Below are 14,109 nucleotides of genomic sequence, written 5' to 3'. Positions count from 1 at the left end.
CAACTGATTTCAGTGAAAGCTCTGTTATCTGGTATGTTGGAAGCAGGGGTCTGCCCTCTTCATCTGCCCCCTCCATCTGGGGGGAAGCAGAGCAATGGTCCCAGTTCACTATGCTCTTTTAGTCACATCACTCTGCTTACCATGGGTGAGAGTGTGTGTGCGGTCCCTCCCCTCCCCTCAGCGATGTGGCTAGAAGAGAGGAGGGAGCAGAAGCAATTTCTCTGCTTTCCCCACTGCTATTGGTGAGTGCGGAGGGAGCCAAACCCTCTCCCCTTGCTAGAGTCATCTGCCAGCCCCTCCTGCCCACAGAATTTGGGGCACATGACCCCTCATGTCCTCCATGCATTGCCTATGTGTATACAGATGATGTTTTCTGTTCCATAGGTTATCTTATGACACTAAAATTCACTTTCTGCAGTGCATGACATACCCCCAGTCATACCCTTAACCCTAAAAGTATTCTGAACATAATTTAATATTTCTTTGATGATTCAGAAGGTTATTCAGGTTCTTGCAGTGCCTCTGGGTTATCATTATCAACACCAATTATCACTGTAGACATAGGTGTATGAGATTCAGCCCAATGACACACCTTGGAAAATGCTTTTTGAATGAATCCCTGATATCATCTTGCTTCCTTGTCTTCTGCCTCTTTTGCACAGAGTGCAGCATGTGCAATGCATAATGTGCTGGGCAGTATACTAGTCCACTGTTACTAAATTGAAGGTTTGTATTGGGAGATGCCAGAAATGCTGGTTAATTGAGTTTTCTGGTGAATTAAGTGCTGGATGACAGAGCTTTTATTGTAGATATACATTTATCTTGTTAATTCCACAGATTTTATATGGGCTGCCTGAGGCATCTCCCCACTTCTTATGTCATGCTACAATGTAGTAACATTATACTCTCATACATTTACACAAAGTTACTCACTTGACTCTCATCCATGAAAGTCCTTGGATTCCCAAATCCCGTTAGGCTTGTACCCGCCCACATCACTAATTCCTGCCTCTCTTTTTTTTTAAAGCCATATTTTACAGCAGTGTGGTGTTTTGCTTACAGTAGAGGTTTGGGAGGAAGGACCTTTTGTTTCTATTCCCAACTCTGTCACCAATTTGCTGGGTAAAATTCAGCAAATCATCGCATTGTTTGGGGCCTCAGTGACTATATAAAATGGGATCCTATCACAAAAGACTATTGTGAAGCTTAATTAATTTGTGGACAGGAGAAAATTTCTATTGCTCTGGTACTTTCTCTCTGCAGATCTCTCTGAAAAGTTCACATACAAAGTCAAAATATTCAGCAATGAATATATAAATGGGTCCCCACACTTTCTATATTCTTATCTAAGCCATTTCACAACCCATGACAACTTTAAGAACACTTGCTGGCACAGAATTAATCATTTGCATCCCTCTTCCTTTCTGCGGCAAAATATCATTTGCTCCAGGCAATATTGCCAGGGGCATAAGAACCATAAGACACGATTATATATCCAAAGGAAAGACACATTCCGTGTGATTGTATATGGCCACATCGCATTGCAGAGAGTAACCAGTATAACACCCTATAAGATACCATTTCACACTAGCCACCTGCATATTATGGGAGTCAGCTATCAATTGCAGCCCTAAAATAGTGATTCATCCCTGCTAGGAAGACATCAGGCCTGCATCATATTCTGTATTCATGCAGAAAAATGAGCTGATGCTCTAAGGCAAATTATCAGGAGACCTCCAAATAACGTAGAAAGATTAATGAGAATGTAAAACCAGAATGAGCAGTTGCCAAACACATGTAGAGGAATAAGGTGATCATCTCAAGTGATCTAAAAATGAGACTCTAGTTCAGAAGAGACTACAGAAGCACCAAGACCAGCATTAAACAACTAGAGGTCATCAACCAAAGTTTACACAATGAAGTATGAATTTTCAGTTCATTTGATTGAATGACATTTAAATAGAAACTAAAACAGATTTACTGAAACCGTGCTGATATTCAAAGCACCATACAAACATTAATGCATCCTTTCACAGCCTGCAAGTTACATAATGGCTATTTTCCCTATTTCATAAATGGGAGAACTAAGACAGTAAGATTAATGTCAACATTAACATTTAAGTGTCCCTTAATTTTGAGTATCCTACTTGAGACAACCAGGATCTGATTTTCAGATGCTGAGACCTCTCCTAGCGCTAACCAGAACAGTTACTTGGACTTTGCCAAATCTAAGCTACAGGTACCTAAACTGACTTCCACTGCATTTTGGACATCATATTTATTTTTAAAATATTCTTCTTTTTAGCTACCGTTCCATGTGGAGCCTGCATATTTCCTATGGGCACAGCATTCTTTAGCATTTCATTAGAGGAACATTGCTCAACTTATTTAAAAAAAAGGCAGGCAGCGTCACAGCTCATTTGCTCTAATGCAAATCTGAGAAGGTAGTTACAATCTGTGTGCTCAAGCAGAGAGAACATTTGGCACAGAAAGACATGGCAGGAACTATGTGTTGTTTTTTTAAAGCAGGGAATGATCTTCTGGGGAAAAACTAGTCATCTGAACTTCAAGCGGTAGATAAATGGCCAAAAACCCCTCTCCTTTCCAGCAATGCAGCTTCCATGGAGATGTGGCACCAAGTCTGAGATTGCAGAAAGTTTTCACTACGTTTTATAGTGTTACAGTCAACCCAGTATATTTCTGTCTTTGTCCAATTGAGGAGCCCTGTAGGAGGCAACAGTCCAAATAAATCCCAGTTGGACAGAGGAAACACAAGCTTGCAAAAATTTCACTGATTTTCCTCAAAAAACATGTTCCCCCTTATGGGCAGTAACACATTTAGGGGACTCACAACTATAGCTACTCATCAACTTTGTCATGCCAAATCTCAAACAGGATGTAACCTCCTTGCAAACTGAGCACCACTCAGATCAGTCTCAACTTCGGTTCTTAAGTTTGATACCCACATAATCACTGACAAATTCAAGGCATTCCTCAGCACGCACATTGAGCAATTAATTGCTCCTAGATAATACTTTTTTACTAAGGAAGTCACCGAATTCAAACCAGTATTGATGGAGATTGTAGGTGGGTTTGGCTTCAAATATGGCTTATTGCTGATCTTACTCTGCTACTTATTATGGAGCATCTGGCAATGACAACAAGAATAAAAAACGTCAATATGATGCTCTCAAGCCTTCCTCGGTGAATGTGCTCTCTGTGCAAGAGAGCAGATAGTCCCAAAGAATTCCAACTTTGCAGTAAGTTTGATGTCACAATGTTTTCTCAGAGGCCGCTGAAGAGCCTAGAACATGGTAGTAGCTATTGCTACTGAAGCATCCTCATATCTCACATCTTCCAGCTCTATCAATGATGTTTCCCAAGTATTTGACAGTTGACACCAACTTAATATTCATTCACACAGATTAATACTGATCAAGGCATAATCTAGTGCAAGGGGCTTCTTGTTTTATCTGGATTAATAACCAGATGGGTACAAGCTGCTTCTTGTCTGACCAAATTGGACATCTGCAGCAGCAATTCACAGATTGCGACAACACGGGAACAGCATCAGCGTGTTTGAGATCTCAGAGCAAAATGGAGTTCGGCTAGATGCCATCAACAGCTGCCGCCTCAAACTTATTCCCACAGGTAATCAGCCTATCAATGCCTCTATTGAACAACAACTGTGACAGAACACAGCCTTGCCTAACTCCTGTGGAAGAAGAAAACTGTGCTGTGTATCTACCATTAACCTAAAAATAACATCATTGACAGAAGTGGTGCATAATGCAATGGAGAATTATCTGTCAAGTCACCTTATTAAATTCAACAATCTTTTCCAAGAGCTTTTTCAAGGTAAAGATCTGGTGGACAGTGAAATGATTGGGTCTAGAGCTTCACTTAGCATCCCAACCTTTACCATGAAGCACACTATTGATTTGAGAATTAACAGAGAAGCAAAGACTCTCCCTGAGCACAGGGAGATCAGCACCCGTCTTCCAATCATCTAGGATCATATCATTAATGCACAAGATGGTCTGGAAGAGCCTATGCAGCCATGGTACAACTATACTCATGCCTGTCTTCATCAATTCAGGGTGATGATATAGTCTGTAGTTCAGATCTCTTCTTGGTTAAAGGCAGCTGGGCCTATTGTAATTTTCTGACCCATTTCAAGCAGGAGAGAGAGGGTAGGGAGTGAACAATTGAGGAGCATCTTGAAATTACTATCAAAATAAGTTATCTTGCAAACTCTGGATACTGCCACTATCTTGATTCTTTACTGGACAAGATGATGCCACCTTCTACCCACTACAACAAAGTTGCCTATAGGCTGTGCTGTTTGCTAAGTACCATGACCAAGGCCTTCCATAGGCTCCAGGCATGGGGTCCAGGAATACCTCCACCCCTGCCACAGGCCCTGTCCTACCCCTACTCCACCTATACACTGTCCTATTCCACCCTTTTCCTCAAGCCCTGGCCCTGTTCCACCCCACAGTACCCCTTTCCACCTCTGCTCTGCCCCTTTTCCCACTCCCGTGCATGATGCAAACTGAGGGCCTGGCACAAGGTAGAAGCAAGGGTCACCCCCCACTCCCTTGCACTTACTGTGGTGGTGGTTCATGGAGAAAGCAGAGAACAGCAGGCTGAGAGAGGGCAGTGGGGTGGGACAGAGCAGAGGAGGGGTGGGGCTTGGAGGAAGGAGTGGGTGACTTGGGGGGGGGAGCAATCCCTGGTGCCACCCTCTGCCAGGCCTCCAGGTAATCCCTTGGCTCCTGTCCATATGATGATTGAGGCGTCCATTATGGGGCCTCCCAAAGACCACAGACAGCATCTCTACTTGATATAAAAGCCTTTTGATGGTGAGCCCCCCCCCCCCCTTTTTTACTTTGGCCAGCTCATTAGATTATTGGGAGACAGGTGTAGGGAGATGCTTTAAAATACCTTTCAACTCTGATTCACTTCCAACCTCTCTTAAATAAGTATTTTAGGGAGGTCCATAAACTTTCTGGCTACGTCTACACTGGCCCCAAATTCCGGAAAAGTCATACAAAGCAGGTAAGTCAGAATAGGGAAATCCTACTTATTCAAGTAGGAATAAGAGATCCTCCGGAAAAGGGCTTTATTCTGGAGGATCGCGCCAGTCTAGACGCTTTTTTCCGGCTTTTCCCCAAGCCGGAAAAAAAACGGCGGACATGTTTATTTAAATCCGCGGGGGATATCCGCAGCATAGAACAGAGGGTTGTTTTACTGCTATGTTATCAACTTTTATATTTTCAGCAAATCTGAAAACTCCAGCTATGTTCTGTGATCTACCACTCCATTGCTTACTGAGAAGGGTGACTTGTTCCCCTTTGCTGAACAGAACTATTTCCATCCTGGCAGTTCTGCCTTCAGATGAAATATCAATGTGATCAACTGGTGTGTAGAAATGGGGGACAGATACCTGCATAAGTGGGTCCTGCCTGCAAAATCTCATGATACCATCTACATGTTTCATTAGTCTTTAAGGTGCTGCTAGACTATTCATTGTTCTTTTTTAGTTTTTCCAGTTCCAGACTAACTCGGCTACCCCTCTGAAGCTAGATGACGATAACAGCTATTGTATTACCCATGCTTTTCTGCATGTGTCTCATGAATTTATGAATTAACTTTTTTCCATTGTGGAATGTCTTAAGCCTTGGTTTTTCCCTAGGGGTGTAAAGGACAACACAACAAAGCAGAAAAAATTCCTGATTTATGCACTAATACTGTTTTTCCTGTGAAATGTAACATTTCATGGCATAGCAAGCACTAAGGAACAAAACAATCATGATTAAAAAGCCTTTTTATTGGAAGCAGTTACCATTTACTGAAAAAATAAAATAAAATGCTCCATGAAGATAGTATCAGTAGGTAGTTTAGTGATATTATTAATTTCATTAAATCATGTGGAATCATATACATTTCAACCAAGAATGTTAATTTACAGGACTCTGAAGCACTTAGTTTGAGACACATTAACTCCTGAAAAATTGACATTTATTATTGGAAGTATGTATGGATGTGACTGAGCAGTGAGTCCTGTCACTAGGTAATAAATGTAGCCGTACAAGGATTTAGACCTATGAATCATTCTGCAATCACATTGACTCTTCTGACTCTTTTTTTTTTTCATTCTCTTCATGTGGAAAATGTTCTCCTCAGAGTTGTGGACATGTGAAGGACTGTGTACCAGAGACTGCAGCCCTGAACAATACATAACTTCTTGTATTCTGATTTTCAGTCAGCAACAGTATTCCATACTTGTCTGTAGTAATTACTATTATATTTTTAACAAATGCTTTATGGCTAGCATTTGAATACATACATACTATATAATGGTCCATGATATTGTTATGGCAGACATCACCAGGTGACACTTAACTGTCTTCCAAATTCATTGTTTCAACGGCAAGGTATTCAGTCTTGAAAAAAGTTGTGTTGTTACTTTGGTTTTGAAAGAATTGGTACAAAGGCAGGTGAACATACTCAGAGTCATGCCACAGTGATGCTACACTCAGCCCTGGTCTACACTAGGGAGTTATTTCGAAATAACCCCCCTTACATCAAATTTATATGTGGAACGTCCACATTACCAAGCCCATTATTTTGAAATAATGAGTTGGTTATTTTGAAATCTGTTCTCCTGCTTTCCTTGGGGAATAACGCTAATTTCAAAATAGTTATTTCAAAATAGTGTGGACACTCTGCTACTGCTAATTTGGAATAATTGGCCTTGGAAGGCCTCTCACAGCTGCAGCTCTAACTGCTCTGGCCACAACTGGCATCTCTACCGCTCTGCTTTTCCTGCAGTGTTTAAAACTCCAGGCAGCAAGAAAAGGGCTTCTTGCATGTGGCCAGCTATGCAAGCCCTGTACGAGACGGCAGCCAACATGGGAGACATGAGCAACTCCAAAGCTCCCTCAGAGCCTCCAACAGTTGCCAGCACTCCTGCGGCTTCCTCAGCTGCCACTGGTCAAGGACAAAGCAGAGCTCCAGCATGGACTGGTGTGAAGATCCTGGACCTCATCAAGGTCTGGTGGGAGGAAATCAGCCTCCAGGATCTCCACACCAGGAAGAGGAATGCGGAGGTCTACAGCTGGATTGACAGCCTGGCCTACCAAGGCCACATCTGGACCCTCAACCAGGTCTGAATGAAAGTCAAAGAGCTCCAGCAGGCCTACCACAAAGCCAAGGAGCAGAGCGGATGCTCCGGGGTGGTACCACACAGCTGCCAATACTACATACAGCTGGATGCCATCCTGGGAGGACGAGGGTCAGTCAACTCTCTGCCACCTCCCCTCCCCGGCTGTTGTGTACTCCAGCCAGGACTCGCCCGGTGTCATTCTCCAGAGGTGTGTGGGCTGGCAAAGGACGAGGAGGTGGAGAAGGAGTTGGCGGCAGCCAGCGAGGCGATCAAGTCTGCTGGCAAAGACCTGCTCCTCACCCTGGAGCCAGTGCTCCCCTCCCAGGATGTCTTCTAGGCTTTGGACGAACCTGGGGAATGCACTTCAGGGGAGTTCTATAACTTTCCCTAACTATATGCTGTGGCAGGTGATGGGCTGCACACTCCTTTCTTGGCCTGCTTGGCCTGGGGGCTGCACGACAGCCTGTGCACATGGGTGCACATGGAGCTGGAACACTCAGCCTCATGACGCTGTCACACAGCAACCCCTCGGTCCTTCTCACAAGGTTTCTGGAGAGGCCTATCTTACTTCTGCCTTCATAGTGGGACACCTTCCCATGACAAGCCACCGCTAAGGAGTCTGCGGTCATGGATCCACACAGCAGCACCGCACATGGCACAGGGTCATGCCCGCACTCAGGCAGCATCCGCTCCCAGTCAAACATAGTGATGCAGAGGAGACCGATCACTTGCATGGGAACCTGCTGGGGGGAAGGAAAGGAGGGGAACTCAGTAGCACTCTCTCTGGCAAAAGGCATCTGCTGCTCACTCCCCCCCTCAACACCACACCCTCCTCCAACAGGCAGGGATAGCAATTCTCTCTCTGAAAGACATTGCCAGTGCCAGACTCAGCATATGTGGGGCACAGAAGGAAACTGAGCCTCCCTGTTCCCCCCTCCTACCCACAGTGCCTGGCCTGGCTGGCACCTTCCCATGCCTGTTTGTCTCTGGGCCATGGGTGTTGCCATGCTCCCCTGGGACATCTGTGCCCCTGCTGGAAAGTGCCCACTGTCTAGGCAACAGATGGCCTTGCTCAAAGCATATTGCCATCATCTGAACCATGACCTTTGATGTCAGCTCAGAGATCAGGGCTAGGCTTCATGAGGATCCGGTACGTAAGGCAGGGAAAGATCAGCCTTCCCAAACCACCAGCCTTGCCTCACCCACACTCTGCCCCCAGAATGCCTGCTATAGGCATTTTAGGGGCAGAGTGTTGCTGCCACCAGCATCCACCCTGCCGATGCTCCAGGGCTGCAAAGGCCAGGTCTGGCCATGTGGCATGCCTTCCTCCCTTCTCCAGGGCTGGAGAGGGTGGGCTGGGCTGGGCCAATGAGGCAGGGCTGAGCTGGGATGTTCTGGGCTGGGCTTGGCCAGGCCACGTGGCAAGGTGCACTTTCGGCTAGGTAGACTGTGGTGAGTGAGTGCCCATGCCCTAACCCCCCCCCCCCGTGGTTGAAAGAGAGGAACACATGCATGGCATGCTGTGCTACCCCATGTCTGGGGAGAGAGGAGGAGGGACGGGGCCTAGCAGAAGGGGAGGGGTTGTAGACAGCACGGGGGGCTTGACTTGATGTGCTCTCCTGATGAGGCTGGCATGCAGCTTCTCAAATTCCCTGGCCAACTGTTCAGCCTCTGCCCCCTCACCCTGGCAGAAAAGTCTCCCCCTTGTTGTCACGTAGGCTGTGGAGCACAGAGCAGGCTGCCATCACAGAGGGGATGTGGCACTCACCGAGGTCCAGACAGGTGAGGAGTCTCCTGAATCTCCCCTTTAAACAGCCCAACACACATTTGACGACCATGTCATGCTCAGCCTAGCATTGAAGTGCTTCTTGGTGGGGTCCATGCTGCCTGTGTAGGGCTTCATGAGCCAAGGGAGCAATGAATAGGCTGACTCTCCAAGGATCGCTATGGGCATGTCAACATCCCCAACTCTGATGGTGCGGTGGGGGAGGGAGGTGCCGGGGCTCATCTTTCAAAATAGGCAGAAGTTCTGTAAGATGCGGGTGTCACGCACTTTTCCCAACCAGCCAACAATGATGTTGGTGAAGCGTCCCTTGTGAGCCACAAGGGACTGCAGCGCTATAGAGAAGGTCCCCTTCCTGTTTATATAGTCCGAGGCATGCTGGTTGGGGGCCAGGATGGGGATGTTTGTGCCGTCTATGGTATGCCCCTTCATCCCCACAGTTGGGGAAGCCCATGGTGACAAAGCCATCGATGATGCTGTCCATGTTTCCCAGAGTGACAACCCTCCATAGCAGCACCTGGTTGATGGCCTTGGCTACCTGAGAGAGCACAGCCTGACTCTGGATTTCCCCATGCCAAACTGGTTCCCAACAGTGCACCAGCTGTCTAGCATTGTAAGCTTCCAATGTGCAATGGTCACATGCTTCTGCATGGGGTTGGTGGGTCTCAGGCGGGTGTCCTGTCACCTTGGGGCAAGGGTGAGCCACTCACACAACTTAAGGTAGGTAGGTGGCCTTCTGCATGCAGAAGTTCTGCAGCCGCTGATGGTCATCCCATGCCTGCAGGATGATGTGATCCCACCAGTCCGACCTCGTCTCCTGCCCACCAGAAGCAGCATTCTGTGGCATCCAAGGGATGGAGGAGCATGCGCAGCAGGAAGAGCACCAGGGCCTGGGTGATCAGGGCCTGTAATTCACATGGGAGTTCATTCTTCAGGTCCTGCTCCTCATCCTGCTGGACCCACATGCGGGCAGTCTGGAAGCACTGAGCTATGGAGCTTTGCAGCAGCTCTGGCTCCATGGCGCGAGTGCTGTGACATCCACAATGAAAACCAGAGCACACTGTATCCCTTGCGTGTCCGGTGGGGCAAGGAGAGGCAGTGGAGGAGTGGTGTGAGAGACACGGCCATAGAAAGTAGCCTCTTAAAGCACAGGTCACAGCTTGCCTGACCAAGCAGCACAAGAAATGTCCACCTTCCTGGTGCCCTCCCAAGAGGGCTACCAGGGGCTCTAAGTCTGAGGCAGGCTCCAATCAGTGTGGCTGGGCTATTTGGAAATAATTCTAATTTCAATGCTTCCCCATAGCGGGGACACGTTATTTCGATTGTGTTAACTTAGGAGTTATGATGTCAAATTTCATTATTTTGAAATAATTTCCTAGCGTAGACATGCCCTAACCCAGGAACCATTCACAGCACTGCCTCTTGTCTCCCGCTGTGTATAAAGGTTTTGGCCATTACACCCTAATTATGGTGGACGAACAGGCCAAGATCAAGCTCCGTGCATAGAGCTGACTGACTAGGCGGGGCTGATTAATCACCCGTGAACAGGCCTAGACAAAAATTTTGTGGGGCCGAAGGCAACACTGAGCCTTGGTTGGCTGAGCCACACAGCCAGGGGGCTCCCAGTCAGGGCAGCGAGTGAGTGGGCGGGAGCCAGGCAGCACAGGGCCCTAGGCAACTGCCTTGCTCACCATGCCCAAAGGCCGGGCCTGCCTGTGTGGCTGTGCTGCCTGGCAGCTTAGAGGGAACACTGGCCAAGACCATAGCCTGGGTGTGGTTAACCTAGGACCTAAACTTTCTTCACAAGCACTGGAGCAGAGCAGTTAATGCAGAGTACTGCTCAATGGTCCATGTAAACCTTCTCCCCAACCTGGCTGTGCCATGGAGAAACAGTGCAGCTTTTAGTGCCTTTCATGCCCGATGGCTGGGCAGGACACAGCATTTGACTCTGATATTTTTGGTTTGTTTATATCTCATTTTCTTAGGAAATTCTTGTGTTAACTATGTATTTGGATGCAGAGAATGGGGAACATGAGCTTTCCTCTGTCATGTGCAAGTCAGTTTCTCACATATTCCAAATGCAAGGACTCACCTTCAGAAAGTGAATGTCTCACCTTTTGTTTTCAGTTCAATGTTTCTTACAACAGGCACATCCACATTCAAAACAATGTACCGAATATTAGGGTAACCCTTCTGCCAGGAGGAGCAGCAACATCCAAGGCTGGGTTCGGGGCGGATGAGAGTGCCACGGGGCCCAGGGCAGTGCCGCGGGGCCCCAGGCAGCAAAATTTCGCAGCCCCCCCCCCTTTGACACAGAGCATGCGCCGTGGTGCCAAGGGGCATGTGCGGAGCCTCAGGAAGCACGGGGCCCAGGGCAGCCGCCCTGCTCGCCCTGCCCTAAATCCGCCGCTGGCTGGGTTCAATATCTAGGGGTGTCTCTCCATCCATCCAACACAGAACTAGCTCGATCTCCCACCTGGTAACCTGGGAAATTCACACATCCCACTCACAAGCAGAGTCTGAGCATAGAAAGAAAGCTTTTAATAACTGAAGGGAAGTAACTTCATGTTAATTTGGGAAAACACCACAGACAGGGTTCATAAACATAAAACCACAAGTAAAAGACCCACTCTGCCCCCCAGTGGATTAAGCAGTGTCTTGTGTTCTTAAATCCGTCAATCAAAATGTCTCCTTCACATGCCCAACCCTTCTCTGCACCCCAGTCACAATTGCTGCCCTTGGTCAGGTCAGACCCTGAGTTCAGAAGCTCATTTGCAGAGTTCACCTTCTGTCACTGATGGGAGGAGGCAAAGAGGCATCTTACTCCATTACTCACACACCTTCTGCCTGCCCCCTTCTCTCCACAGCTTCCCTATGGGCTGGGCCTCTCAACCTGCCTTTCCTCTGGCCACTTGTCAGGCCTCTCTGGCACCAACCTTTTGGCTGTTAGTCACCATCCACTGCCATTCACCTCTTGGCTGTGACTTCTGCCCATTCAGTCTCAAGTGATTTCAGCTCTTAGCAGGCAGGGTAGAAAGAGAGCTCCACCACAATTAACATAAGAAAGAGGTTCCTAATGATGCCTATTTAGTTTTATTCTTTGAACAGTAGCTTCAGGGGGTAGCCGAGTTAGTCTGTTACAGAAAAAAACAGCAAGCAAATAGTCTGGTAGCACTTTATAGACTAACAATGATACCATCTACATATACTTTCCCTGCCTGTTACTCCCCCACACAAACACTGTTCAAAGAGAAAAACAGCAAGCAAATGGTCTGGTAGCACTTTATAGACTAACTATGATACCATCTACATGTTTTGTTAGTCTATAAAGTGCTACCAGACCATTTGCTTGCTGTTCTTTTCTTTGAACAGTGTATGTGTGGGGGAGTAACAGGCAGGGGAAGGTATATAGCCTTCTGACCAAAATAGCTTTCCCTCCCTCCTTCTTTTCTCATAGAGCTCTGAAAGTCAAGTCCCTGCTTAGCAAGGTTCTTTCTGCTAACTGTGAGCGCTTTCCTTTGGAACAGATTAAGCACTGATCTCGTTTTCTGTATTCCCATAAAAATTACACACATTTGTAACCATATTTCAGCTTTCTCTTCATTTAATACGAACATAGCTGGTGTTGGGTCACAAATCAAGTTGATTACATGGGTGAAATACCACTCCATCTGCTGAATATCTAACCTATCTAAGCAAAACAGGCATGAACTATATTTAAATAGCCTCAGGCAGGGTCTCTCCTCCCTTCCAGCTAGCTGCAAGGGAAGCATTCCTTCAGATCCTGCTTACATTGGGTTAGATTTTCAAAAGAGCTCAGGTTTGAGCAGCTATTACCCAGGACAGTGGGAGTTGCTCAGTGCTGAGATCCTTACATTTCAGAGAGGTGCAAGCACATATAGTACCTTCCCCAGCCCTTCTTTTATCTTGCCAGCTATTTCAGCTAGAACATGAAATGCATGCGGGGGAGGGAGGGAACGGAAGAAGTAGGAGGGAGTAGCAGGGTGTAGAAGTCACTTAGCAAGGAGAAAGAGAGATACACAATGCATAAATAATAGAGGGAACATTGGTAGTAAGACAGCTGGAAGCTTCAGGATCTTTCCATACAAGGACGGATAACAGGCAGATAGGTAGGTTTTCTCTCGAAGGGTATGTCTACATTACGGGACAATGTCAAATTAACATACGCAACATCAGCTACATTAATTGCATAGCTGAAGTAGCTTAACTCAGCTTTCCGCACTGTCCACCCTGCAGGAAGTCAAAGGGAGAACACTCTTCCTTTGACTTCCCTTACTCCTCATGGAAGCACAAGTGACATGGACCAGATGTTGACATCGATTGACAATGATCGTCGGCCCTTTCAGTTCAAATTAGCTGTCTTAACTAAACCCACTAATTTGAACCCTGGAAGATTGACAACAGCAGCTTCGATTTTATCTGTAATGTGTAGGATGAGGAAGAAGGGGCATTCAGGTTGGTTGTCAGTTCTGTAGCTCAATGTTGTTTGCCCTCCTTTGCTAAATCCACTGAGTCAGGTGTCCACTGATCTACTCTTAACAACCTTATGCTTTCTGGACCAGCAACATACCCCATCCTTGCACAAAGGTTTTCATACCACGTATGGCCAGAAGTTCGATATTAGCATAATCTGGAACTTGTTGAAAAGCACCGATGTTGGTATAATTCAGATTTATTATTCAGTTTCCTAATCCTTAACAGATACTCACTCTTTCTTACCAAGACCATACCCTATTCCCTCTTAATAGGTCAGGATGAAGATTCCCTCCCTAATTAGTGTTCCAGTGAGACTAGCAAGAATCTTTGTGAAAACAGGACTGAACAACCTGAAGGGTACTAGGCTCCATCATACTAATAAAGAAATGTCTTCGAATTACATTCACAACCAGGCATAACAGCCCCCAGACAGACACGCCACTTGTTTCAGAGTTGTGGGGCAGATGGCAGAAAGCCCTGTCATCCCACATTCATTGCCAAGTAATTGTAATTGGAAATAATTGGGAAGCTGCAGACCACAGGGACTTAGAATGGTCCTCTCTCATAATTACATACCCAATGTACTGAAAGTCTACTGAAAGTGATGAGACTGAGGTTCATAAAGATTTTAAAATCAATCCTTTGTTTTATAGGCAGC

Source organism: Pelodiscus sinensis, chromosome 12 (assembly GCF_049634645.1).
Source record: "Pelodiscus sinensis isolate JC-2024 chromosome 12, ASM4963464v1, whole genome shotgun sequence".
Classification (NCBI taxonomy): domain Eukaryota; kingdom Metazoa; phylum Chordata; order Testudines; family Trionychidae; genus Pelodiscus; species Pelodiscus sinensis.
This window is presented reverse-complemented; position numbering follows the sequence as displayed.